The sequence below is a fragment of the Lissotriton helveticus genome, chromosome 2_1 (assembly GCF_964261635.1).
Source record: "Lissotriton helveticus chromosome 2_1, aLisHel1.1, whole genome shotgun sequence".
Taxonomy (NCBI): domain Eukaryota; kingdom Metazoa; phylum Chordata; class Amphibia; order Caudata; family Salamandridae; genus Lissotriton; species Lissotriton helveticus.
In genome coordinates this window covers 194,050,756-194,064,303 of record NC_136059.1, presented here as the reverse complement: position 1 = coordinate 194,064,303, position 13,548 = coordinate 194,050,756, and the positions used below count along the sequence as shown (strand labels likewise).

General features: G+C 49.1%; 1 protein-coding gene across 6 annotated transcripts in view; it reads right to left on the bottom strand.

The window, feature by feature from the left end:
• LOC144819281 (uncharacterized) overlaps window positions 1-13,548 on the bottom strand; it is a 752,536-nt gene that overhangs the window by 281,266 nt on the left and 457,722 nt on the right. For 4 of the 6 annotated variants that reach the window (XR_013607256.1, XR_013607258.1, XR_013607259.1 and 1 more), the window contains exon 7: window positions 13,293-13,485. The exons of the other annotated variants lie outside the window; for them this stretch is intronic. The gene's annotated coding sequence lies outside the window, so the exon portion shown is untranslated. The remainder of the gene's footprint in view (window positions 1-13,292; window positions 13,486-13,548) is intronic. 6 annotated transcript variants of the gene reach the window in all.

The window sequence follows — 13,548 nt, the reverse complement described above, 5'->3', positions numbered from 1 at the left end:
TGGTTGGGGGCAAGTGCGATTTCTGAAGTAGAGCTGTGTCTATGTTGTGCCTAAAGAGATATGCCAACACCTTCCTCAGTTTACTATGGTTGTTAAGACCTCGGACGTTCCACGTTAAGATGTGTATCCTACTGCTTTGTGCCAGTGTCTTGTTCATTGATATGCTTCGCCGCTGCAACCTGAACGTTTGCACGGGTGTCTCTCTGGTCTATTGCGTTACAGTTTAAGTTATACATGATCATATCAGACAACTGCACAAATATCACAACGGTAAACATCCTTTACAACGCAACTTTCACCACGCAGTGCCTTTACGACGCAACTTTTACAACGCAAACTATTACAACGCATTGCGCCGGGGGGGGCGCTCTAGTATAGGGAATAGGTTTAATGTACTATCCAACACCTTCCCTACTATCCACGGGGACTGGAGTTGGAATAGTAAATGAAACTATTCACTATCCAGCGCCTAAAAGCACTATGCGTTGTAATGGTATGCGTTGTAAAACTTGCGATGTAAAGGTAGGCGCTGTAAAAGTATGCGTTGTAACGTCATACATCCATCACAACAATTGTGTTAGGTCTCTGATTCCCCCCCTTCCACGCCTTGCATGCACCAACTTTGCATTGGTAAAGATTCCCCTCCCAGCCCAATTCTTTATAAAAAAAAATCACATATGTCAATTTCAAACATCAAACAAAATCGGCAATTCACCAGATTGTGGTTTACACACATGGGCGGATGTTGCTAGGTCGCCCTTTCCACTCACCTTCGATAGGCTGTACGCCTGGTCCGTCTGCCATCAAGCACATTCCGTGCACCTGCCTAACTAATCCTAAGCCTCATAACTATTATGTATTCCTCACATCATGGTACTATTACGAAGCATATTTACCTTGCCAAAAACTGTGGTCCTTAATGGCTGTTATCGGTCTGCTGTCCGACCCTCCCTCATAACACAATATCAATAGGCATGCTATTAAACACAATTTGAATCACTGCCTCCCCCTCAAATCAGAATCTTATCTGCCAATATGTGCGTCCAAGAAAATTAGTCCTGTTCCTCCAGGCTGCCTCCGGTCGCTCCCTCCTGGTCAGACAATTCCTTGCTGTGCGCTCTGTCCTTTGACCATTCCTTCAAGGCCTTCTGGTACACTTTTGGATCCGTGAAGATCCGAGAGCAGCCCTGCCTAGTCGCCCGCAGCCGTGCCGGTGTTGAAAATTAGTACGTTTTGGTGAACATTATCTGCGCCATCTTGCCTCTTCCCCTGATGCCACACTTTTGTCGTGCGCGCCCGCCATTTTTTTAGATGCCCCGATCAGAACGAACCCTTTTGCATGCCGCTGGCCCCTGACATAGCCCTTCGCCTTCACTAAGCCCGCACGCTGACCACCCCCTGCTTGCACCTGCCTTGAGTCATAAACCCCTCTTCGGCGCTGCTCTGCCCCAGGCCCCCATCCTGTTCCCAGCGCGACACCCCCCTGCTTCCCTTTTATGATCTCCGGCCCTTAGATGCAAACCCTTTTTTTCCCCGTGTGCCCGTTTTGTCTTCCCCGTTCCCAGGCCGACACCCAGCTCTGCCGATGCCATCCCTTGCCCCTCCCCGTACAGTAGAAAGCTTCCCCCATCAAAGGATCCCCGGGTTGATCAAAGCCCCCACTCCATGAGACCCGATCAAACCCCCCACATCCCGTGAATCGGCGGAATATCCAGCTGCGTGATACTCATCACCTGTTGTGACTAGGGTGGGGACTTCAACTGTAAATGTGTGTGGGAACGGGCCCACAGGGAGTTCCGGGAATGTCTTTTCCATACATCAAAGCTTTAACATGAATGTGTAATCTACAATAAAGTCATAAACTTGTGTATAAGAGGCCAGGCCTCAGGGATGCAGTTAGAGCACCTCAGAACGATACCTTCTGTCCGTTTCTTTGTGTTCTCCTCCGGAGAGAATAAAAACCTTGTTTCCTGCTTTCCAGTCTCCAGCGCCTGCCTCTTCATTGATTAAATAACTAGAGGGTCACAGAGGCAATACCGCCGGGCAAATATCGATTGTCCCCGACCCGACTCAGGTTTTTACAATTGGCGTCCCAAGCGTGGGGCCCATCAGCGACTCGTGGATCCAGTGGGAGAGGTCCCGACGACAGAGTGAACGACTGCAACGATCGGGAGAGCTCTTGCCCAATAGACCCTCGTCTGGCAGCCGATCATCCGAACTTCACTAATTCCGAACAGACCTCTCTCGAGTGATCTACGGTCCTGACTGGGGACCATCAGGAGTGCCGTGAGAAATACGAGAAAAAGAGGACGATCGGGCGCTGGATTCGGAAGACAAGAAACTGTCCATATGGTCCGGGTAAGGTCGTGTAATCACGACAAGTTGCGAAATAATTGCTTGATTGCTTGATTGTTTAAAAATACTAGTATTGCTCTTTTTATTTATTTGGAGATTCACTGTCTATAAACGGAGAAACAACGGGCTCTCTCTTTGCAATCAGTGGAGGATAGGTAGGGCGGCAGCCGTGCTTATTTTTTCTCCCCCACTCAATAATTACTTGAAACTGAACTGTTGTTCGCAAAATATTGTTTCCTGGAGATTCCCTGTCTGCAAACAGGGAAGAGACCACCCTTTTTGCAGATAGTGAAAAGGGTAGGTAACGCAGATCTTTGCGGACCTACTCATTCTCCCCATTGTTATTTATTGGTCTTTTGTTATTTTGATCCATGAGGTATTCACTGCCTGCAAACAACGTAGAATAGAAATATTCTGTCCAGTCTTTGCACCTAGTGATAAGATAGGCAGTGCTGACTTTTTAGTCCCTCGTTACGAGCCGTCATGCCTGTCTTCTCCCCACTGATTAATAGCCTGTTTAGCCCGGACCGTGTATTAGAGGTGGACCATATAGCTCCACTAGAAGGCACCCCTAATAAGGACATGTTCATAAACTATGGATTAGTCACCATAGCCTATAATAAATTGTGGCACAGGTATACCGAAGAGAGTCAAGACAAACAGTGGCCACTGGCAGGATCCTTTGACCTTGATAAAATAGAAACGTTAGAAATAGCCCTTCGAAATAATAAAACAACGCCGATTATGCTCGACAGTCTCGGTATGTGGCGCAGAGAGGCTATGCAACGACAGAGAAAAGACGAGGACAAACCAAGTAGAGAAATATACCGACAGGACAACCCCAGGACACCGCTACCCACAACTTATCCCCCGACACTATGCAAAAGACGACCAGACTTAGGGCAAAACCAATGCGCTTTCTGTAGGTATGTCGGACACTGGAAAGCCCAATGCCCGACTCTACTGAGCGTGAGTAAAGGCAAAGGGCCGACAGGAACGACAGACCGGCAGTACAAGAAAAAGCGCGAGACAAAGAAGAACCCGACTTACATAGACAGACCAGACAGAACCACCACGTTTGATTATGCCCGATGGCACAGATTTCGCCAGGACAATTTCAGCGGCATGCTCAAGTTCTCCTAGGTCGGGCAACGTCAAGACGGGAACCCAGCCTCGTTTCAAATTCACAGACGGAAAGAGATAATTATGACCAATAACTGTTTTATATTCGTCTTGGGTCTTTGTATGTCGTACTTGTACTGTCCCCCGTCTGAGTTTGTGTGTATGTTATGTGCAAATCTGCGTCATCCCTCTACACGTGTTTCCGTGTTACTCAACCTCTGTTAGCAGAAACTTAGCATAAAAGCAACCTGGAAAGAAAGAAATGGTAAAACAAAATCCGTAGACCATTAATGAGCTTGAACTTTTAATTTAACACAACAAACTAGGAATAATAACGGTAAACTGTAGAAAATGAAAGTCAAACAGAACATTCGCCCCCCCCCCCCATTCTGGAACCTTCCAAAGTAGGGCAGGGTTACGGCTACGCCCAACCAACGGCAACCCATATAAGGCGGGCCCGGCCGCCAACTCTTGGTCAGGAAATCTTAACGTATGGGGGAGCCGGAGGAGAGGCAGGAGCCAGCGGCCCGGGCAGTTGTAGGTAGTCCCGCCACATGTCTCTTCAGCCAGCCGCAACGGGCCTGGATAGACTTAAGTAGTCCCGCCACATGTCCAGAGAAGAACGAGGCACCTCTTCCTTTTCTCTTCCGTCACAGCCGCAGCAGCCCTGGACGGCGGGATGTCCTGCACGTACCTCACAACAATTTGTCCAAGTTGGGCTGGGAGGGAGAGGCGACGCGGACGAGCCTCTCCCACCTCCACCGATAGGAGGTTTCCCAGCCCCCGGCCCGACGCCGAACACCCCCAGTCAGGCGATGGTGCCAATACTTCCACAGCACCGAACACACCATGGTGGCACCCCAGTACTTGCGCAGCACCGAACGTGCAATGGTGGCCATGCTCCCACAGCACTGAGCACAAGACTTGGGGAACACCGGATGTGGAGAGGCCTTCATGCGGGGCGATGAAAAGGAGCGGCATGGGGGTGCACCGGGAGAAGGAGACGATGCGGACGAGTCTCCCTCGCCCCCCCCCCCCCGGGGTGGGGGCATCACAGCTGCACCCCAGCTGAACGTCCCGCTTTCACAAAACAGGGACCTCTTCCTTTCACTCCGAAGGATCTCTCCCACTCTTGCAAACTCGACGAGAGTGGCCCCTGTAGGGCCTCAAAATGGCGTCTGGGTCCGCTGGAAGGCGGGCCCCGGCCACTAGAGTAACTTTGACCAGCAATATAACTCGAACATTTGCCCCCTGGAGCACGAGCCCCCATCTCCGACAGCATCTCCGCAGCCTTGAAGATCCTACAAAGGTCCCCGGCGGAACCTTCGGCCTTTGCAGGCTTCCGGTAAGGGACGGCTGCCTTGATCGCCAACGAAACAAACATGACATTGCCACTTCTTCTGTTAGCATGAATTCTAGAACTGCCGAAAAGGACTCTGGTCCAAACTGCCAGTAAAGGGAAACATTTCCCCCTGATGCTGCTTCCGGACTGAGCCGGCCCCGCCCAAAAATGGCGCTGGTATCAATCGGAACTTACGAACACCTCGTGGTGTTCCTTCGCACTAATATAAACTTGATGTTCTGAGATTTTATGTGATCCTTTGTACACTTGGCTAGAAAAGACAAGGAGAACTCACTCGACGAACAGTATGAAAGGATCCCCGTTACAAATGTCGATTACAAATGTACAAATGTATTATATTTTTTTATAACTGATGTAAACCTCATTTACGACGTACACGTACGGTATGCATATAGGAAATCTGATTACAACCATTATGATTATGCTTCTAAATTATGAAAATAAATGCCCCCGAACCCCCAGCCAATTAATAGACGTTTTAGTTTCTGACAAATGAATGAGTAAAACTTTCCGATGTTTTTATTGCTGCAAACGACGCCCCCCACTGTACGCACTTTAGCCATTGCCACGACCGGCCAAATACGACCGCACCCTCATAATCCTCATGCTGAAATGATTTTGCAAAATAAAGTTTTTGAAACTATGAACGGGTATTGCATGCTTTATTTTAAAAATGTGGGATCGGTGGGAAAGTTCTTTTCTGTGCACCCTACTCTGCTCTCTCTTTAAGGTTAAAAGAAGATGGTTGCCCAGCCCTGGAGGACGGATCGGATCGACAACACGACACTCCGCCTTCAAAGTACGCGACTGACTCATGAACTCTCGCGTAGAGGAAGACCTTGACTTCCAAGGATGGGTAAAACGAACGGTGTAAATGAGGGAATGTAAAAGGAGGGTGAAATGAAATAATGTAAATATGATAAAGTACAACGTTCCAAAGTATCAGGGAACGGAGCTGACCCAAGAACCGAAGAACCTTAGAACGCCACAGCGTTGAAAGAGGTTTGAGGATCCCGATAGTGAGATACATCCTTTGACTAGATACCTCGCACTAGGCACCTCTGGTTTCCTTTTTACGTTCCCCGCACACGACCTATATGGACGCACTGCCCCCCCCCCCCCCCCGACTCCAGAAACCATATCCCCGGGGACCCTGCCCCGAGGAGGAGAGACGAGTAAGAGGTAAGTAAAGAACTTATGAATCCATGTATTTGAATATGCGCGAATGCTGTCTCCCCCACCCCCCCTTTTTTCCCTCCCTCTGCAGGTTACATCAGAGATTACAGCCGAGGCGTGGCGAAGATCTGAAGCCTTGCCATGTCTAATACACGAAGCGGACTAGCGCCGCAAGGTGGTGTCTAAGCACGCCTGCAAACTACCCACGTATCGAACAAACCCGGAAAATTAGCACAACCTGATAAAAAGTGATCACCCTTAAACCAGACCGGACGAATGAACCCATGTCACGTATGATGCGAAACTATGAGGGAATGTGTGTGTGTGACTGAGGCGTCGACCCAACTGGTCGAAGGACCGAGAATGCGAGAAGTGCGACAAAATGGTACCTCCTTTCTTCTCTCCTTTTTCTCAAAGCACGTCCCCTCTACCCTGTCTAATGCTCAAACTGCATGATTACAAGATTCTAACGCAGACCCGTGAATGCCCTTTACTGTGTAATGCACTAAATAGTCTTTCTTGAATACACTGCCACCCTCTCTGTTGCACGTGTACTATTTAGCCTGCCGTTGCACACTCTCTCTCTCTCTCTCTCTCTCTCTCTCTCTCTCTCTCTCTCTCTCTCTCTCTCTCTCTCTCTCTCTCCCTCTATTTTTGCACTCCCACTCTTCCGAGTGATTAGCCCCGAAATTGGCAGATCGCCACCCCTAGCACACCACCTAATTGGCTTCAAATACCGTCAGTATTTGCACAAAAACTTGTCTTTAATACAATCACCCTGAGGCCGCGTCATTACCCCTCCTTTCCCGCTAGAAGTCAACGAACCGAGGTTGGGCCGTAAGGGAAAGGACAGGTAAGGCGACAGAGGTTCCCTAATCTGGCCCGAAATAAGGGAACTACATGTCGACGGCTCCTATGGTATAAAACATGAGGACTTCCGAATACGCGACCCTCCCCGCCCCGAATTGTCACAATACCCAAACCGGAAAAATTATCACCCCTGTTACCTCCCCTGTATCAGCCGCCCAAAAACTGGAATTTTGAAACTACCCCTCATTTCCGGTTGTGAGAGATGGGTCGATTTATGCCCTTACCACAAGTTTCCTATGTCCCTGGTTGTTTCCCATAAAACCCCCGTCCTTCCTAATTAAGTAATCGGGCTGTAAAAGGTTACGTAGGATCCAGAATGATGTTTTACAAAGTTAACAGACTAGTCCAATGTAAAGAAATCATCAAAATGAACCCCGTAGTAGTTGAAAAGCAGGATGCATCAATAGAAAGGAAATGTTTAGCCATGTTCGTCTCCCAGCAAAATACCTGTGTAGTAAATAATTGTAAAGGAAAGTCATAGAAAATCCAACAAGCCCGTCTCCGGTCATTCATATGCCAGTTGTGAACACTAATATAACGGGAATTTTCATTCTTTGCCTGGAGCTGGGAGAGAAATAGACTTTTTGATTATCTTCATCTGCAAATTCTCTAAAGACTGTCTTTTCAAACTTGTTTAAGGGTACTGCGGTTGAAGGAGAGAAGGACCGGATGTGGGAGCACGAGGCCTGACTGCAGACTAAGGAACACCTGCGACTTTAGCCAAAGGCGAGACCACGACAGAAAAGAGCTGCAGGACGAGGCACTGTTTTCGACAACATGAGGAGAAAGGGTCGACCTGATGCCCCCGCTCGATGACCAGTGTTTGTCAACAAGTCCCCGCTCTCAGAATTCTGTCACACGCCCGCCTATTTGAAGTCTCTCGTTCCCCTAGTTTGTTCCTAATTTGGCCTTGCTCCATCCCCCTTTTTCCTCTGACCTACCCTATGGACTGTTTTGTACGCTCTTCTTCCATCTGACAATCACCTCAAAGGACACAGGGCGAAAAGGACCTTTCCGACCAGAAACGCGAGGAAAGGGTCGTGCCCTGCAACGCAGAACTTAGAACAGAGCTGGACTCGTAGCTCCACCGCCGGTGCTCAACAGCGCCAACGAAAGGCAACAAAGAACATTTGACATCCCCAATCGCCGTTTCTGCTAGACCTCATTTCTCTCCCAGCCGCCATTGTATTGATCATGCTCCAATCCGAACCTGATATATATGTAATAACCTGCCAGTATGGAATATACTTGCTGCTCTCGCTACAGAATCGTTTTTGTATTGCATTCCTATGACTTTCCTACTAAACAAATTGATCAAAGTTTATCAAATAGGTCCACCTCCTAAAAACTAGAAATGTTAAAATGTATTGTTTACAACTCTTTTCATCTAGGGTTCCTACCGTTTTCCTTCTCATGCCCACCACAATAGAGAAAATGAACCAGCAAGATGTCTTGAATATGTTAAAGGGAGGACTGTTGAAAATTAGTACGTTTTGATGCCACACTTTTGTCGTGCGCGCCCGCCATTTTTTTAGATGCCCCGATCAGAACGAACCCTTTTGCATGCCGCTGGCCCCTGACATAGCCCTTCGCCTTCACTAAGCCCGCACGCTGACCACCCCCTGCTTGCACCTGCCTTGAGTCATAAACCCCTCTTCGGCGCTGCTCTGCCCCAGGCCCCCATCCTGTTCCCAGCGCGACACCCCCCTGCTTCCCTTTTATGATCTCCGGCCCTTAGATGCAAACCCTTTTTTTCCCCGTGTGCCCGTTTTGTCTTCCCCGTTCCCAGGCCGACACCCAGCTCTGCCGATGCCATCCCTTGCCCCTCCCCGTACAGTAGAAAGCTTCCCCCATCAAAGGATCCCCGGGTTGATCAAAGCCCCCACTCCATGAGACCCGATCAAACCCCCCACATCCCGTGAATCGGCGGAATATCCAGCTGCGTGATACTCATCACCTGTTGTGACTAGGGTGGGGACTTCAACTGTAAATGTGTGTGGGAACGGGCCCACAGGGAGTTCCGGGAATGTCTTTTCCATACATCAAAGCTTTAACATGAATGTGTAATCTACAATAAAGTCATAAACTTGTGTATAAGAGGCCAGGCCTCAGGGATGCAGTTAGAGCACCTCAGAACGATACCTTCTGTCCGTTTCGTTGTGTTCTCCTCCGGAGAGAATAAAAACCTTGTTTCCTGCTTTCCAGTCTCCAGCGCCTGCCTCTTCATTGATTAAATAACTAGAGGGTCACAGAGGCAATACCGCCGGGCAAATATCGATTGTCCCCGACCCGACTCAGGTTTTTACACCGGGTACAGCATGGCATAGTCCAAGTTTTGCTCCCGTAGTTGCCTCTTCAGTGGCGCAAATTGCTTATGTGCCTCCTGTACACGAACCGGTAAAGTCTGGATGCAGCGCAATTACAGAACCTTCATAGTGCAGAGTTTGCTTCTCCCGAGCCACCTTCAGTGCCGCATCTGTATCTCTATAATTCAGCAGTTTAGCAATGATGGGCCTCGGGCCAGCTCCTGGCGGCGGTTTCGTGCCCACTGTGCAATGAGCTCTTTCCACCACAAACATGGAGGATAACGTTTTGCACCCAGCAGTGTCTACAGCAGCTTCTTCACGAACAGTTCCATGTTCCCAACGTTGGCGGTTTCTGGAAGGCCTGTAATACGAATATTGCGTCTTCGGAACCGGGCCTCCAAGGTCCTCTGCCTTGTCCTGCAGAGTTTGCAGTAGCTTTCCAATCTGCTTGTGCTCAGAATCCATCTCTGTCTGCACTTCCTCCACCTCGGTAACTCTGCTCTCTGTCATATTGAGCCGTTTTACCTGCTTATCCATACATTCAGTCATTCGATCCATGCAGTACGCCAACAAGTCAATCTTACTGTCAATAGTGGATAAGCTCTTTTGCACTGAAGCAAACATATTACATATGTCTCCCTCCACAGGCATATCAGCGTGGATATTGGGGCACTCTTCCCGGGTTTTCTCCCTAAGTCTGGATTTCCGCTGCTTGAATTGGAGCTTAGGCTGTGTTTTGTCCACCGTCCCCATATTTACCGCACAGGGCTACGCCAGGCAAATTTCTCAGTAAACCTTGTGAGTCTCCTGATCCGCTGCTCCGCTCACTCTAGCTGTCAGCTCGCTTGCACTCACATTACCCACAGGTTGCGGCTTCAAGGTACTCAGAGCCAAGGCAGCGCCATGCAGGACTGTGTCTTGAGGGGGGGAAGGGCACGTTAGATCTCAGACTTGCTCAGGAACACACCGTGAACCGTTCACCACACTGGATGGGGAGATTCTACGAAGCTCCAAATTTGATCGATTTGCCCTCGATGGCTCTTTCACAGAGGGGGCAACAGTTGCGTCTGAGAGGTAGGAAGCTCACGGACCGGGCCACAGTACTGGTCCCTTTATGCGCTGGGGTAGGGCTAACTCTGTGTGTGCTGGCACCCACTGTCCTGCCTCAGCACCTTAAGCGAATCCCTAGTCTGTGCCAGGGTCAGCGGTACAAACTTTCATGCTTATGTCAGCTCAAGGGCGGCATCGCCAGTGCACCGCACCGGGCCTCCAAAATAGCTGCCTCAGGCCAAACGTGGCTCCTCCCGGCTGCACCACTGCTTTCAGCTAATCAGGAGGGGGGTGCAGCAGCACTATCGTGAGCCGTCAAGCAAATATTTCTGTCCTACCTGACAACTCTTGAGTGGTCCTCCGGGTCCAGACGCAGAGCGCCATCAAGTGATCCAAGCTCAGTGCAGCAGCCGCCACACCACGCCCAGCCCTAGTCGCTGCAGACTAACGATCCCTACAGGCCTCAGCCCTGCAGTGCCCTCCAGGTTGTTTTCCGCCCAGCGCCGCACACCCGGTCAGCCAGGCAGTCAGCGCAATTGTGCCCTCGGGTAGGTAGCACTCCTCACCGATCCCGGAGACAGTTCGGCCTCTTTTGCAGCACGTGCTCTATATGGAAGCAGTCTCTGCTCGGAGCCAGCAGGAGCGCCGTCCTCACAGCCAGTCCTTCTTCCGCAGCACGGCGCCAGGCCTACGAGCTGGAGCCCAGTATCAGCACTCGTGATCGGTTTCAGGGGTTCATGGACGGCTCAAAATGTAGGCGTCCCGTCCCAGGGGCAGAGTCTTCGTAGTTTAGGGCAGGGAAGTCAGCCCAGATGCAGGATAAATTCCGGATAGTTAGATCACTAGACGGAGCTCACTAACTACATGGCCATCTTGGGATCAGGCAAGCTCGACCTCAAACATTAGTTTTATTAATGGAAGACGTTTTAACGTAAGAGTTTGCACACAGATCAGACAAGCCAGGGTGAAGAAATTAGGAATTTTCTAAGGGCCGGGGCCTAGAGACGTGTGAGGGCCCTCAAGGAGGTGCCGACTGAGGATGATCAAGGGCCTTCAATGATGTGCGGGCCCCCAACGCGGAAGAGGGACCTACAAGAAGGTGTTGGCCCCTGAGGGAGAAGGCCAGGGGACACTCCATGGCACTAGTAATTTTTAGGTCGAGCTTAGAGGTCAAGCTCTGTGAGGCATGCTGTAATCCTTCCAGGGGCTAAGGCCACACCTACCACTTTTGTGTGCCTTTCACAATTGTTTTTTGTTATTCTTGAAACGCTATTCTTTGTACTGTCTTTTTGCATGTTTTCACTTTTGTGCGGACGGCCCGTTACGTGGGCCCTTACTATCAGGTTGATTTATCCTTTGTACTGTGAACTCTCTTTTTTTGGCAGTTAATGGTCCTTCGCCGATTGTTGCTAGCTCGCTGCTGCCCTAATTTCTTTTATGGATATCTGTGATCTTCGAGCGAGCACTACCCGTTGTCAGTGTTTCCTTTGCTCCCGCACCCTGCCTCGTCCCTCGTGCTGCCATTGATCACGAGTGGGAATCCTTAAATGGGAGACCGGCAGAGTCAATTCCGCCTCCCAGAGTTGTTGCACTGCAGCACACCGCTCTTCATTCTTCAAATATGGAGGTCAAACCTTGCTTTGGGTCTGCACGGCCAGCCACACAAACAGTGGATACAGAAGGGTTCCCTCTGCTATTGCCCTTGTTGTATTTTTAGTTGATCATCGCCCTATGCCCACTACCTGTCACTTCCTTTTCCTACGCCACCCACATGGTCTGTTGTGCCCCCTGTGATCTTATATTCATTTTAGGAGAGCAGGGCAACAATAGCCAACTGCCACTCGAACTTCTTAAAATTGGTTTCACCCTACCTGGAATTTGCTTTGTGTTTTTATTTACAGATCCATCTTGGATCGGCAAATTAAAAAAAATTGGCAACCGAGTCATTTTGCAGGCACGAGCTTGCACAGTGATGCCGATTTTTATCTAGGTTATCAAGCATGCTAGCACCTACGAAAATAACTTGATCGTCAGTAGAGACTGTTATTATGTTTTTATCTCTTTTGGCAAAAGCTGCACAGCCTGACAAAGCCAATAGATCCCAAATGCAAGACCGATTGGCATTGCCAATGTTTGTTAACATAGTTTATAGGAATTTTCAGAATGCCAGAATGCCTCTGCCACACCTCAATAATGTAATAAGGCAACAAAACTCAACATTACCCAAAGTAGCAGAACATAAAACTGTTTTACGATTTAACAGCCATTCATCAGCATGAAGTTTTTCTTAAGTTAGGACCTGAACCAAATTTAACAAAACATACCATAACACAACAGACGGAATATGTTCTAGCTATTCATACAACATTTCCGTTACATTTACCATCCTTTGATATATTTATATATTTTAGGCAGAGGCAGCTCCCCCCTGCCAGCGGCCTCAAATTTGAAAGAATAAAACAATAATAAAACGTGCTTATTATTGTTTCATTTTTCCTTTCCTGCCACATCTTGTGGGTGGGGCTATCATAGGAGGAGTGGTGAATTGGCATTCAATGGGCATGACAGTTTGGCCAGCTGTCTCAGGACGGCCAAACCGTCATGTGCCCTGACATCTTCGAAACCCGACCTGCATTGCCTGGTGGAGAGGATAGCAGACATAGGCTCCCAGTCCCCATTGAAGTGGAAAACAAGCGTGCTCAGGCCAATCCCAGTGCTTCTCTCGTGCATGATTGGCCACAAGGGAGTCTGGGAGCCTCAGCATGAATACACAGAAGAGCGTAAATCTGCAAGGAGATGGTAAGGTCTTTATTTCAATTTAATTTTGTCTTCTGTTCCCCTCGCCTCAGAACCCCCTGCCCGCCACTCTGCAGTGAGAGCAGCTGCTACTGATTTTAGAGCATGCATCCCACAGCCAAAGAGCTAAACACAAAGCATCGAATTTTGGCCTATGACTATATAGTCTCATACATGCAATGCTGTTATTCTGATATCATGCTCTTGAAATATATGTTACAATATGGCAGGCCCTTTAGATTTCTTTGTAGTACCTGCCAATCTTGTTCATCAACAGCTTCAGGCGCCTCTCAGTGTCTGGTGCTGGATTCACCCGGGGATCCACCCCTTTTAGTATGTAAGTACGCCCAGAGGAGGCGCTGCAGTAACCTTTGTGGCAGCTCGCTGAAAAGATTTGGGAGCGAAGTTTCTCTAAGTCGTTCAGCATCCCCACCATGGCGTCTCTGTCTGGAACGAGAAGGAAGATGGAAAGGGATAGTACAAATCAGCGTATTTTCATATGACTTTAGG